Genomic DNA, 12,099 nt, shown 5'->3' on the forward strand with positions numbered 1-12,099 from the left:
CTCATAATAGTACGGTGCTCCTCGTCGATGGAAGCGCTGCGAAGCGCTCCCAGCAGATTGTCCGGCGCCTCTAGATGGACAGAGGTCACCGGCACAGGCGTCTTGCCCCTCTTGGAAGGAGGCCGCCTGCCCGAGCCCGGAACCACTTGAGGTTCCGATGCGGTGTCCGGCTGAGGGCCGAACTCGGAGCTCTCAGGGGCCTTGTCCCCTCGGCTCCCGGAGTCCGGGAGTCCGCCTTGAGGCGCCTCCAAGACTATCTCCCCTTGACTCGGTGCCTCGTGAGACAGCACCTCGGCGTCGTCCGCAGGATGAGGGGAGGTGGCGGTCGGGACTGGATCGCTATCCATGTCCGACGAACCTAGGGAACCGTCCGATGATACATCGATACGGGCTCGGGGCGGCCTGCATAATCATATTTCAGTGTTAGGTGAAGTAGTGCAACAAAGAAATACTATGACTTACTCTGGTATCTGAATACTTACAACTTCCCCCATGGGGTTTGGCGCTGGGTAGCCACTCGTCTTTGCCGTCGTCGGCGGTGGTAGAGTAGTCCAGAAGGAGAGTTCTCCCCTTCTTGGACCCCTCGGCCTCCCCGGTTGGGGCGGCCTTCCTTTTCTTGTCTCCCCCGTCTGGAGGGGGAGCATCCTCTTCTGCCTCCTCGTCTTCGGGGGAGGATTGCACCGTAGAGTCCTCGGACGGTGAGTCCGACGATGCCTGGCATCGGGAACTCTTTCGGGTTCCCTTGGCCTTCTTGGTCTTCTCCGGCACCGTATAAGGAGCCGGAGTCAGCATCTTCGCCAGAAGAGCGTCTGCTGGGCCTTCGGGCAAAGGACCGGATAGTCGATCTATCTGGCCGTCTCCTGCCAGTCCTGTCAAAGGTACGGGAGTTTAGATCCCGCATGGAGTCAATCTATAAAAAATAAGTATCCTGTGAAAGGTAAAGCAGCTTACCGCACTGGCTTGGCGCTTCGCACTGAATCCGCGATCCTCAGTAATGGGAGGGGGGACCTCGGCGCTTTTGAACAACACCCTCCAGGCATCTTCGTGAGTTGTGTCGAAGAGCCTGTTCAGAGTTTGATGCTGTGCCGGGTCGAACTCCCACAAGTTGAAGTCCCGTTGTTGGCACGGGAGGATCCGGCGGTGGAGCATGACCTGGACTACATTGACGAGTTTGAGCTTCTTGTTCACCATGTTTTGAATACATGTTTGGACTCCGGTCAGCTCTCCCGAACTACCCTAGGACAGACCCTTCTCTTTCCAAGAGGTGAGCTGCATGGGGATGCCAGATCGGAACTCGGGGGCCACTGCCCATGCTGGGTCACGCGGCTCGGTGATGTAGAACCACCCCGATTGCCACCCCTTTATGGTTTCCACAAAGGAGCCCTCGAGCCATGTAATGTTGGGCATCTTGCCCACCATGGCGCCTCCGCACTCCACCTGGCGGCCGCCCACAACCTTCGGCTTGACATTGAAAGTCTTCAGCCATAAGCCGAAGTGGGGCTTGATGCGGAGGAAGCCCTCGCACACGACGATAAACGCCGAGATGTTGAGGATGAAGTTCGGGGCCAGATCGTGGAAATCCAGGCCGTAGTAGAACATGAGCCCCCGGACGAATGGGTGGAGAGGGTGTCAGGACCCCGACTCAATGCCACATCGATCTAGCATGTAACACCTCATATCACTTTGCGGCCTCACGCACGGTATTCCCACGGGTGTCGCCTTATCTTTGCCCAGGACCGTTTGCGCCTTTTGGCACACGTATATGACAGTGTCGCTAGCATCCATATGATAAGGAGCCCGGGGCTGACATGGCTAGTCGTAAACCCAAAGTGGCACAGACTTACAGGGACAGGCATCCATGACCCAGCATCGAACGTGTCGGTCATCAGCGAGTGAATCCAGGCTGTAGCACTGGGCTAGCAGGACTCCGGTGAACAGGGCTGTAGCGGGCTAACAGGACTCCGGTATTCATCGCGTGACATTTCCCCGAAGGGACAGACACAAGAACGAAGAAGGACACATGCCGGCCAGCCTAAGTGTTCCGGAGCAGTAGCAAGTTACCATGGCTCGGTGGAAACACTAGGAGACATTTCCCGATAAGAGAGGCTACTAAAGATAAACAACTAGATAGTCAGATCCCACACATACCAAGCATTTCAATAACATACACACAATATGCTCGATATGTGCAAACACAACATGGCATCACAACATGACTCTACGACTCAAGTAATTTATTTAATAGGCTCCGAGGAGCGAGATATTACAAACAGGGGTCTCATGACCCAACATTCAGAGCATACAAATCAAAGCACAAGCGGAAGCTATCATGTCTGAGTACAGACATCTAGAAATGAAAAAGGCTGAGAAGCCTGGCTATCTATCAGATCCTGCCGAGGCACAAGATCGTAGCTGAGGTAACAAGCTAAACGTCGAAGACCACGCGGAATTACTAGTGAGACCGAAATCTCTCTGCAAAAACATAAAATAGGCAAACGTGAGTACAAATGTACCCAGCAAGACTTACATCAGAACTAACTACATATGCATCATTATCAACAAAGGGGATGGTGGGGTTTAACTGCAGCAAGCCAGCTTTGACTCGGTGGCTATCCTAAACTACGACTGCAAGCGACTCTTTTGAGGTGGCGCACACGAGTCCACATATTCACCATATCAATACACCACTATGGATCCGCTCCCGTCTCCCTACGAGAACGCCATCCATAGCACTCACGCTTATCTTGCGCATTTTAAAGTATCCACTTTCATTTGTCTATGAACTGATATAAGCAACCCAGAAGTCCTTTTCCGCGGACACGGCTATTCGAATAGATGATGTTAACCCTGCAGGGGTGTACTTCTTCATACATGTTTCCACCACTTAGCGTCTGCACACGACATGTGCTCGGCAGACTTCAAGCGAAAGCCGACGTGGGTGTAGACCACGACCTACCTAAACACTCAAGTCTCTAGTCCAGGTTTATCGCCTATTCGGGTTCCATCCATGAGGAGATCCGGCCGGAGTTTCGCTCACAGCCCCAAACGATGTGAACAGGGTTCCCGGGATACCAAACGGGCATCCGGTACACCGTGCCACGTACCTACCGCATCACAGCCCACCCCTACGGTCAGCGCTGTCCACGGCCTCCAGTAAGCTACAAACACCAGAAACTACTTGCAACTCCTGGACAGAGGACTAGGGTGAATAAGAAGTCGAACGGGGTCATATTTCAGGGCCCAATGCATGGTAGTAGCTGAATCATGGATCACAAACACAGAACTCAGTTCCTAAGGACGGCTTCAATGAGACAACCCACCATGTACTCCTACATGGCCTCTCACCGACACCTTTTATCAAATCGTGTTCACACACTTAGCTCACACACAGTAGGACATGTTCACACACCTCTGATTCATCCCGGATGAATCAGACCTGACACAACTCTAAGCAGTAGCAGGCATGACAAACAAGCATGAATGAGTAGGCACAACAGGGCTCAAACAACTCCTACTCATGCTAGTGGGTTTCATCTATTTACTGTGGCAATGACAGGTCATGCAAAGGATAAAGGGGTTCAGCTACCGCAGCAAGTAACAAATATGTCGTTGTTGTCCTAATGCAGTAAAAGAGAGCAGGAGCGAGAGAGTGGGATTTTATCGGAATGAACAAGGGGGTTTTGCTTGCCTGGCACTTCTGAAGATAACATTGAGTCTTCATCAGTGTCAACGATCACATCATCGGTATCACGTCTATCGAGAGGGGATAAATACCGGCAACACAGAAAGGAACACAATCAATGCAATGCACAATATGATGCATGATCATGACATGGCAAAATGAATGTGTTTTGGGCTAATGCACCTAAAACCAGATTAAATGAAGTTGGTTTGAATCCAAGATTCAAATTCAAACTCCATATGTGGTTATTTAAATGTCATTCACTTCATTTGTCCTAAACAGTAGTGATAAGTTGTTCTAACATGCATGAAAATGGTACAGATGGATTCCTTGATTTTTTCTGATAATTTTTCATATATAAATTATTTAATTTGGAGTTACGGTTAATTTTCTATGATTTATTGAAGTTTAGGGCATTTTCTGAAATTATAAATCATTTCCTAATTTATTTTAATTCCAGAAAGGAATTATTGGGTCATCATGACCTCATGCTGACCTCAGCAGGTCAACGGGCGCCGTCCAGGTCAAACTGACCTGTGGGACCCATATGTCAGCGTCACAGTTAGTTAACAGGGGGTTATCTGCTTAATTAAAGGATTAGGGGGGTCGGGGCCCACTGGTCAGTGTTAGTGGCTAATTAGGTTTAGTTCATGGCCTGGGGCCCACACGTCAGTGAGAGAGAGGGGAGGGTCAAACCGGGCAGTGGGTTAACCCACGCCGGTCAACGGTCAGCGGTAGCCGGCGTTTAGCCTCCGGCGAGTCCCGACGCGGTGGTGCGCTGCGGAAATGGCCTACAGAGCGCCGTTTGGCGCGCGGAGCATGACTACGGGATGCGGACGCTCGTCCGCATCCAACTAGGGTGGTGGCGCGGCCGAGGAGTGGCCGGAGAGTGGTCGGCGACGAGCTTTAGCGGCGGCCGGAGTTCGGGCGAGGTCGGGGTTGGCGTTAGGGGGCACGGGAGGGGAAGCTGGTGTGTGAGTTAGGTTCCTGGTGAGGTGTGGAGCACGTTGCCGTGCTCGGTAGCTAGCTCCGGTGGCTCTGGCCTTGTCCGCGTCATCACCGGCGGTGAGGAGCTCACGGCCCCGGTGAAAAGGGCGGCTAGCGTGCGGGAACGAGCGCGGGGAGGAGGGGAAATGGAAGAGGAGCTCACAGCGGATCCGGTAGAGGCAACGGCGAGGCCGGGGAGGGGCTGGAGCTCGCGAATCCTCGAAAGTTCGCCGGCGGCCGAAGGTTGGGGACGAGCTCCGGGAAGACGCTACAGGGCTCCCGCGGTCGAATGGGTTGGTGTAGAAGACGCAGAAGGCGATGGCGGTTCCTCTGAACTCATCGGAGAGGCACGGGGTGGACGGTGGCCGCGGTGATGCTCGTCGGCGGCGACGGGTGTGTTCGGTGGCTGCGCGCGAGAGAGCCAGAGGAAGAGAGGAGCTCGGGGAGAGAGTGAGAGGCCTGGGGGGGGGCGTGGCTGTCTCCGTGGCACTAGAAGGGCCTCGAGGGCGTGAGGCAGGCAGGGAGGAGGCCACGGCGTCGCTAGCGCTCTCGCCACGCACCTGCCTGTCCTCCTGGCAGGAGGAAGAAGACCACACAGCCCCTGGTGGGCTGGGCCTCTTCTGCCAGGTAAAGCCCAGGTGAGGTTTCTGTCTTTCTCTCTTATTTCTGTTTGTTTTATTTTTTATTTAATTCTTTTGCCACTGTTTTGAATTTAAAATAATTCAAACAATGCCAAAAAACTCCTCTGAATATTTTATATTGCTAGATGGACTTTTCCAAAAGCTTATAAAATATTTCAGGGGTATTTGAAATTATATTCTAATTATATGAATATAATTCAAATTCAAATAGCTAATGATTTAAATTCAAAGTCCCAAAAATAAATCCTTTTAAAATGTTCATTATTTTTGGTTTGGATCAAAACCCTTGCCAAAAATATTAAACATCTAAGAAGAGCATTTTGGAACAATGAATGAGATTTTTAGGGTTTTTGCCCTTCTTTTATTTAGGGTTTTGAGGCTTCCAATTTTCCTCAGTTCAAGTTTCGAAAATATAGACATGATGCACACATGAAGCTAGCCTAGAGCACTACCAGCAACTAGGGATGTGACAACTCACCCCCACTAAACAAGAATCTCGTCTCGAGATTCAAGCGTAGGGTAGGGTGAAGGGGTAACGCAACTAGTACAATCTTCACGATCCAGGTTGCACTTCATAGGAACGTTGATTCGAACACCATCTTTGTCTTGAAGTCTTGCTCTGAGAAATCCTGTCAACATGACATGGAGGGAAGAAGGAGACTCTAGAAGGGTCGATCTTCTCGAAGATCGAACAACTCCCGGAATGAGACATAGGACCATCTCTCGGGTTGAGACACGAGATACACATCAAGAGGGGTGGAAAGAAACGGATGACGAAGGTTCACTAGGTGGACAACAATTCCACACTTAAGAAGGTGGTAAACGATTGTCCACGTAGCAAGGAGTTGAGTTGCCATGATACCACGACGAAACATCCTGGAGGAGGGTGATTCGTAGATTATTTCCTTAAGTGGCAAAAAGAATTACCTTTGATTCAGAGATCATTCAAAACCTTTATACCAGCCTAAGGCAATTCTCAAGCGATCATTTGGAGGGGGTCAGTAGAATGGCATACTCGGACTTGGATGATGTGGATTACCTTGTTGAAGACAACACAATGGATGATTTTTGCTTACCACCGGAAATGGAAGGGACCCATGGTAGAATAGCACATTGGCGGTGCAAGCTGGGAACAAAATGCAAATGCTGGGAATGATTCTAGTAACTGGGGGGGAGGCTCAACAATAGAGAGTTATTCCACTATTGGAATGGTTATAGCATTGCCGAGGAAACTGAGAGCACTCCAGTTAGTGTCGATGATAACACCTAGCGCTTGTGCGTGCTCTCAAGAACTTGAGCAATTCTATAAACATCAAGGTTTTACCAACATCCATGTCAAGGGTCCAGTGACACAACTTACTACCATGATGAATGGTGATGGAGGATGCAGATGCAAAGGAAGATAACACCTACTCAGATTTCACCCTTGGCGGGGCCAAGGAAATAAAATCTGGATGATCGACCGGGAGACATTTAGCACTCCGCTTCTAATGTTCTCCTTGATGTACTAGCGTATCCCATTCCTTGAAATGGTCTGGTATCTAGAACATCAGGTAAAGGTCGTACTTCGGAAACACTAAAATCATAAGGCATAGCTAGGGGGTAAATCCTACGAAGTCCTTATGGGGAGGTGGCCAACTTCCTCAAACAAGATACTACAATAATAGGTCTTCCGGCTGGGTGTGTTGGCCACGACATCCACTTTACCGGTTATCGAGGGACCAATATTATAGTTCTTGGGAAATGTTCCAAACCATCATATCTGCCTGAGATTCAGATCTGGTTGGTGTCAGGATATTCCAGACTCATCGAGTCTAGGAAGAAAAATGAAAGTTTGCAACACAAATCGACGAGATGACGTTGCGAGATTCTCGGGGAATGAACTACGATAGTAAGCTCCAAAACATGAGTTGGTTCTACTACAACATGTGAACACGATGTCCAAGACAAGCATGACCACAAAGTAGTCTTATAATAAAACACTACCGAGTTCAGGAGGGGGAACCATCATTAATGACATCGAAGTCTCCACGCGTGGAAGTCCAAAGAGTTCACCTTGGACAGACTCCTTTATCTTTGAACAACTCAATCAGTGGCTTGGTGTGCTCGGAACACATATGGAATGAAGGTTGCAAGTCTCCAGACCACAGAATACTTCGCACGTATGCATGACTGACTTGGGATGATTCCAGAGGAAGCAAAACTAACTTTCTCAAATCCACGGCGGCAACTTTCACCAAATGCACGTGTATAAGAGGAAGTCACTCCTTTCATCAAACAAATACTTCATGAGTTAGCATGAAGAAATGCTTTCAAAAGTTTCCAACACTAGCTTAATGTTCAACAAAATCATGGATGAGATAAGGATGTTGTCAATGGGCTCAACAACAATTCTTCCGGGTTTCCCTTTAAAAGGAATTCCATAGTTAAGTGAACAAGTGATAGCATTGGTCAGACCCAAAAGATATAATGGTGTATGCTCGAGGGATCAACCACGAGTAAGACAACATTACGAATATCGTTGGTTCTGGTCTGATTGGATGATAGCCCATACTCAAATTATAGATGGGGTAAGACAATAGGTCCAACAACTGATCACAAGGACCAATTAATGAAGATATCATTTTTCTTCAACACACACACATACACAGAAAGATATCCCTTAACATGAACTAAGTCAGACAAGCTTTTATCTTCCAACTCTCCAAGTTGTTGTCTAGCTTAACCAACTAGCTCCGGGATATCCATCACAGATTCTTGGAGAAAGGGTGGTTCACAAGAACCCGACTTGATCACGAGCTCAACATAGCAGTCAGGTGACAACCTGGTAATACTTCCGAGAAGATATTCGGAAAATCACGAACCACCGGTATGTTACTAAGCTTGAGAACAATCTTGATTTTCAGGGCAAGACGATATGATCAAATGAGTGAGGACTTGACACAATCCTAACTCATTGATCGAAGGGTGCACCGGAAATAAGGACTAGATAGCACGATCAGTCTTAGAATGATGATTCAAGAACCAACACGCTAAGAATGAAATTATTATCCTTTAACTACCAAGCAACAGAGTTCTAGCAGTATTGATTTCACACGCCATGATTCATTTGTCGGCACTCCGGTTACAATAACACAGGAACCGAGGAATGAACAATGATGGCAAAAGTATCACTGTACCAAGAGTTCATAGGATGATGTGCAATTCCTATAACAATCCCGATATAAAAGATGGTAATACTCCAAGGTAGAACAGAGCAAAAGCTGGATTGGCATTTGATCTGCGGAATACAACTACTTTGACCCAATCCTAGATATGGATGAGGTACTGGAGTTTGTTTCTCCTAGTCATTCCGCGATAGAATGGCTTGACGGACCACAAAAGTAATAGGCATCGATAAACGAACGCACGCATACTGTTGACTATCAATTGATAGGCGAGGGGCGGAAACAACTAAGATGGGACAACTCAAAAGAACATATGATTTTCTGAGTTGTGGATGCATGGATTAGCATGTCGAACGAAGTTCAACATATTTCTTCCGGATAACCCATGCAGAAAGGTAGAACTGGCAGAGTCACAATATAGCATGGAGAACTCATCGACAGCACTCTTGTTGTCATCTTTTGGTTCAGAAGAACTCCTGCCAAGAATGGTTCATGGTAATTGGAAGAAGGATGTACCACGAACCTCGAGGACTATCGCAAAGGTTACTACTATCCTAAAGGGACTAGCAAACACTATCAACATGAAGTAAGTAGAGTGAATCTCGGGTTCAAGAACCCAGGAATAGAATGCCTACTAACTAATAACATCACGGGATGCTTTCGAGAATGATGGCCAGAATCATCACACTGGGAACACAAATCGTTGCTAGATTACTAGGTGACTCCCTAAAACACCTAGGGTCATAATAATTATTCCAACATATATGTCGAGGCAATAAAGTACCTCAACTCACTAATTTGTGTGATTAATCTGACCAAAGGCACATCGGAAACAGAAGGAAGGGATTTGCAAATGCATCGGACTATTTAGAAACCTGGGATGACTCCGACAGCATAACGGCTGTAAATGCTCAGAAAAGATTTGAGACATTCACAAAAATGGTGGCATAACCACTCAGAAGCACAATATCAAGGTTTCGAGATCATCAGTTAACATACAGAAGATAGTAGGAACTGAACTGAGGCTTGAATCAACAATCTTATAAGTCCACTGATTAGTAACACGTGATCCTAATGGAAAGAAGAGATAGCCTAGTTCTTAATCCCCGTAGAAGAGAAGATGATGACTCAGATCAGAAGGCCATGAGGTAAAGGAGTAAAAAGAGCCTTACGTTCCATCCCACAATCAATTCCCTTATATAACTAAAGAATTTCTAGACTCAACTTCGATCAGTTTGGCTTGGTAATCCTATAGGCAGTCAAGCTCTGATACCAACGCTGTCAGGACCCCGACTCAATGCCACATCGATCTAGCATGTAACACCTCATATCACTTTGCGGCCTCACGCACGGTATTCCCACGGGTGTCGCCTTACCTTTGCCCGGGACCGTTTGCGCCTTTTGGCACACGTATATGACAGTGTCGCTAGCATCCATATGATAAGGAGCCCGGGGCTGACATGGCTAGTCGTAAACCCAAAGTGGCACAGCCTTACAGGGACAGGCATCCATGACCCAGCATCGAACATGTCGGTCATCAGCGAGTGAATCCAGGCTGTAGCACTGGGCTAGCAGGACTCCGGTGAACCGGGCTGTAGCGGGCTAACAGGACTCCGGTATTCATCGCGTGACATTTCCCCGAAGGGACAGACACAGGAACGAAGAAGGACACATGCCGGCCAGCCTAAGTGTTCCGGAGCAGTAGCAAGCTACCATGGCTCGGTGGAAACACTAGGAGACATTTCCCGATAAGAGAGGCTACTAAAGATAAACAACTAGATAGTCAGATCCCACACATACCAAGCATTTCAATAACATACACACAATATGCTCGATATGTGCAAACACAACATGGCATCACAACATGACTCTACGACTCAAGTAATTTATTCAATAGGCTCCGAGGAGCGAGATATTACAAACAGGGGTCTCATGACCCAACATTCAGAGCATACAAATCAAAGCACAAGCGGAAGCTATCATGTCTGAGTACAGACATCTAGAAATGAAAAAGGCTGAGAAGCCTGGCTATCTATCAGATCCTGCCGAGGCACAAGATCGTAGCTGAGGTAACAAGCTAAACGTCGAAGACCACGCGGAATTACTAGTGAGACCGAAATCTCTCTGCAAAAACATAAAATAGGCAAACGTGAGTACAAATGTACCCAGCAAGACTTACATCAGAACTAACTACATATGCATCATTATCAACAAAGGGGATGGTGGGGTTTAACTGCAGCAAGCCAGCTTTGACTCGGTGGCTATCCTAAACTACGACTGCAAGCGACTCTTTTGAGGTGGCGCACACGAGTCCACATATTCACCATATCAATACACCACTATGGATCCGCTCCCGTCTCCCTACGAGAACGCCATCCATAGCACTCACGCTTATCTTGCGCATTTTAAAGTATCAACTTTCACTTGTCTATGAACTGATATAAGCAATCCAGAAGTCCTTTTCCGCGGACACGGCTATTCGAATAGATGATGTTAACCCTGCAGGGGTGTACTTCTTCATACATGTTTCCACCACTTAGCGTCTGCACACGACATGTGCTCGGCAGACTTCAAGCGAAAGCCGACGTGGGTGTAGACCACGACCTACCTAAACACTCAAGTCTCTAGTCCAGGTTTATCGCCTATTCGGGTTCCATCCATGAGGAGATCCGGCCGGAGTTTCGCTCACAGCCCCAAACAATGTGAACAGGGTTCCCGAGATACCAAACGGGCATCCGGTACACCGTGCCACGTACCTACCGCATCACAGCCCACCCCTACGGTCAGCGCTGTCCACGGCCTCCAGTAAGCTACAAACACCAGAAACTACTTGCAACTCCTGGACAGAGGACTAGGGTGAATAAGAAGTCGAGCAGGGTCATATTTCAGGGCCCAATGCATGGTAGTAGCTGAATCATGGATCACAAACACAGAACTCAGTTCCTAAGGACGGCTTCAATGAGACAACCCACCATGTACTCCTACATGGCCTCTCACCGACACCTTTTATCAAATCGTGTTCACACACTTAGCTCACACACAGTAGGACATGTTCACACACCTCTGATTCATCCCGGATGAATCAGACCTGACACAACTCTAAGCAGTAGCAGGCATGACAAACAAGCATGAATGAGTAGGCACAACAGGGCTCAAACAACTCCTACTCATGCTAGTGGGTTTCATCTATTTACTGTGGCAATGACAGGTCATGCAAAGGATAAAGGGGTTCAGCTACCGCAGCAAGTAACAAATATGTCGTTGTTGTCCTAATGCAGTAAAAGAGAGCAGGAGCGAGAGAGTGGGATTTTATCGGAATGAACAAGGGGGTTTTGCTTGCCTGGCACTTCTGAAGATAACATTGAGTCTTCATCAGTGTCAACGATCACATCATCGGTATCACGTCTATCGAGAGGGGATAAATACCGGCAACACAGAAAGGAACACAATCAATGCAATGCACAATATGATGCATGATCATGACATGGCAAAATGAATGTGTTTTGGGCTAATGCACCTAAAACCAGATTAAATGAAGTTGGTTTGAATCCAAGATTCAAATTCAAACTCCATATGTGGTTATTTAAATGTCATTCACTTCATTTGTCCTAAACAGTAGTGA

The sequence above is a fragment of the Triticum dicoccoides genome, chromosome 3A (genome assembly GCF_002162155.2).
Source record: "Triticum dicoccoides isolate Atlit2015 ecotype Zavitan chromosome 3A, WEW_v2.0, whole genome shotgun sequence".
Lineage (NCBI taxonomy): Eukaryota > Viridiplantae > Streptophyta > Magnoliopsida > Poales > Poaceae > Triticum > Triticum dicoccoides.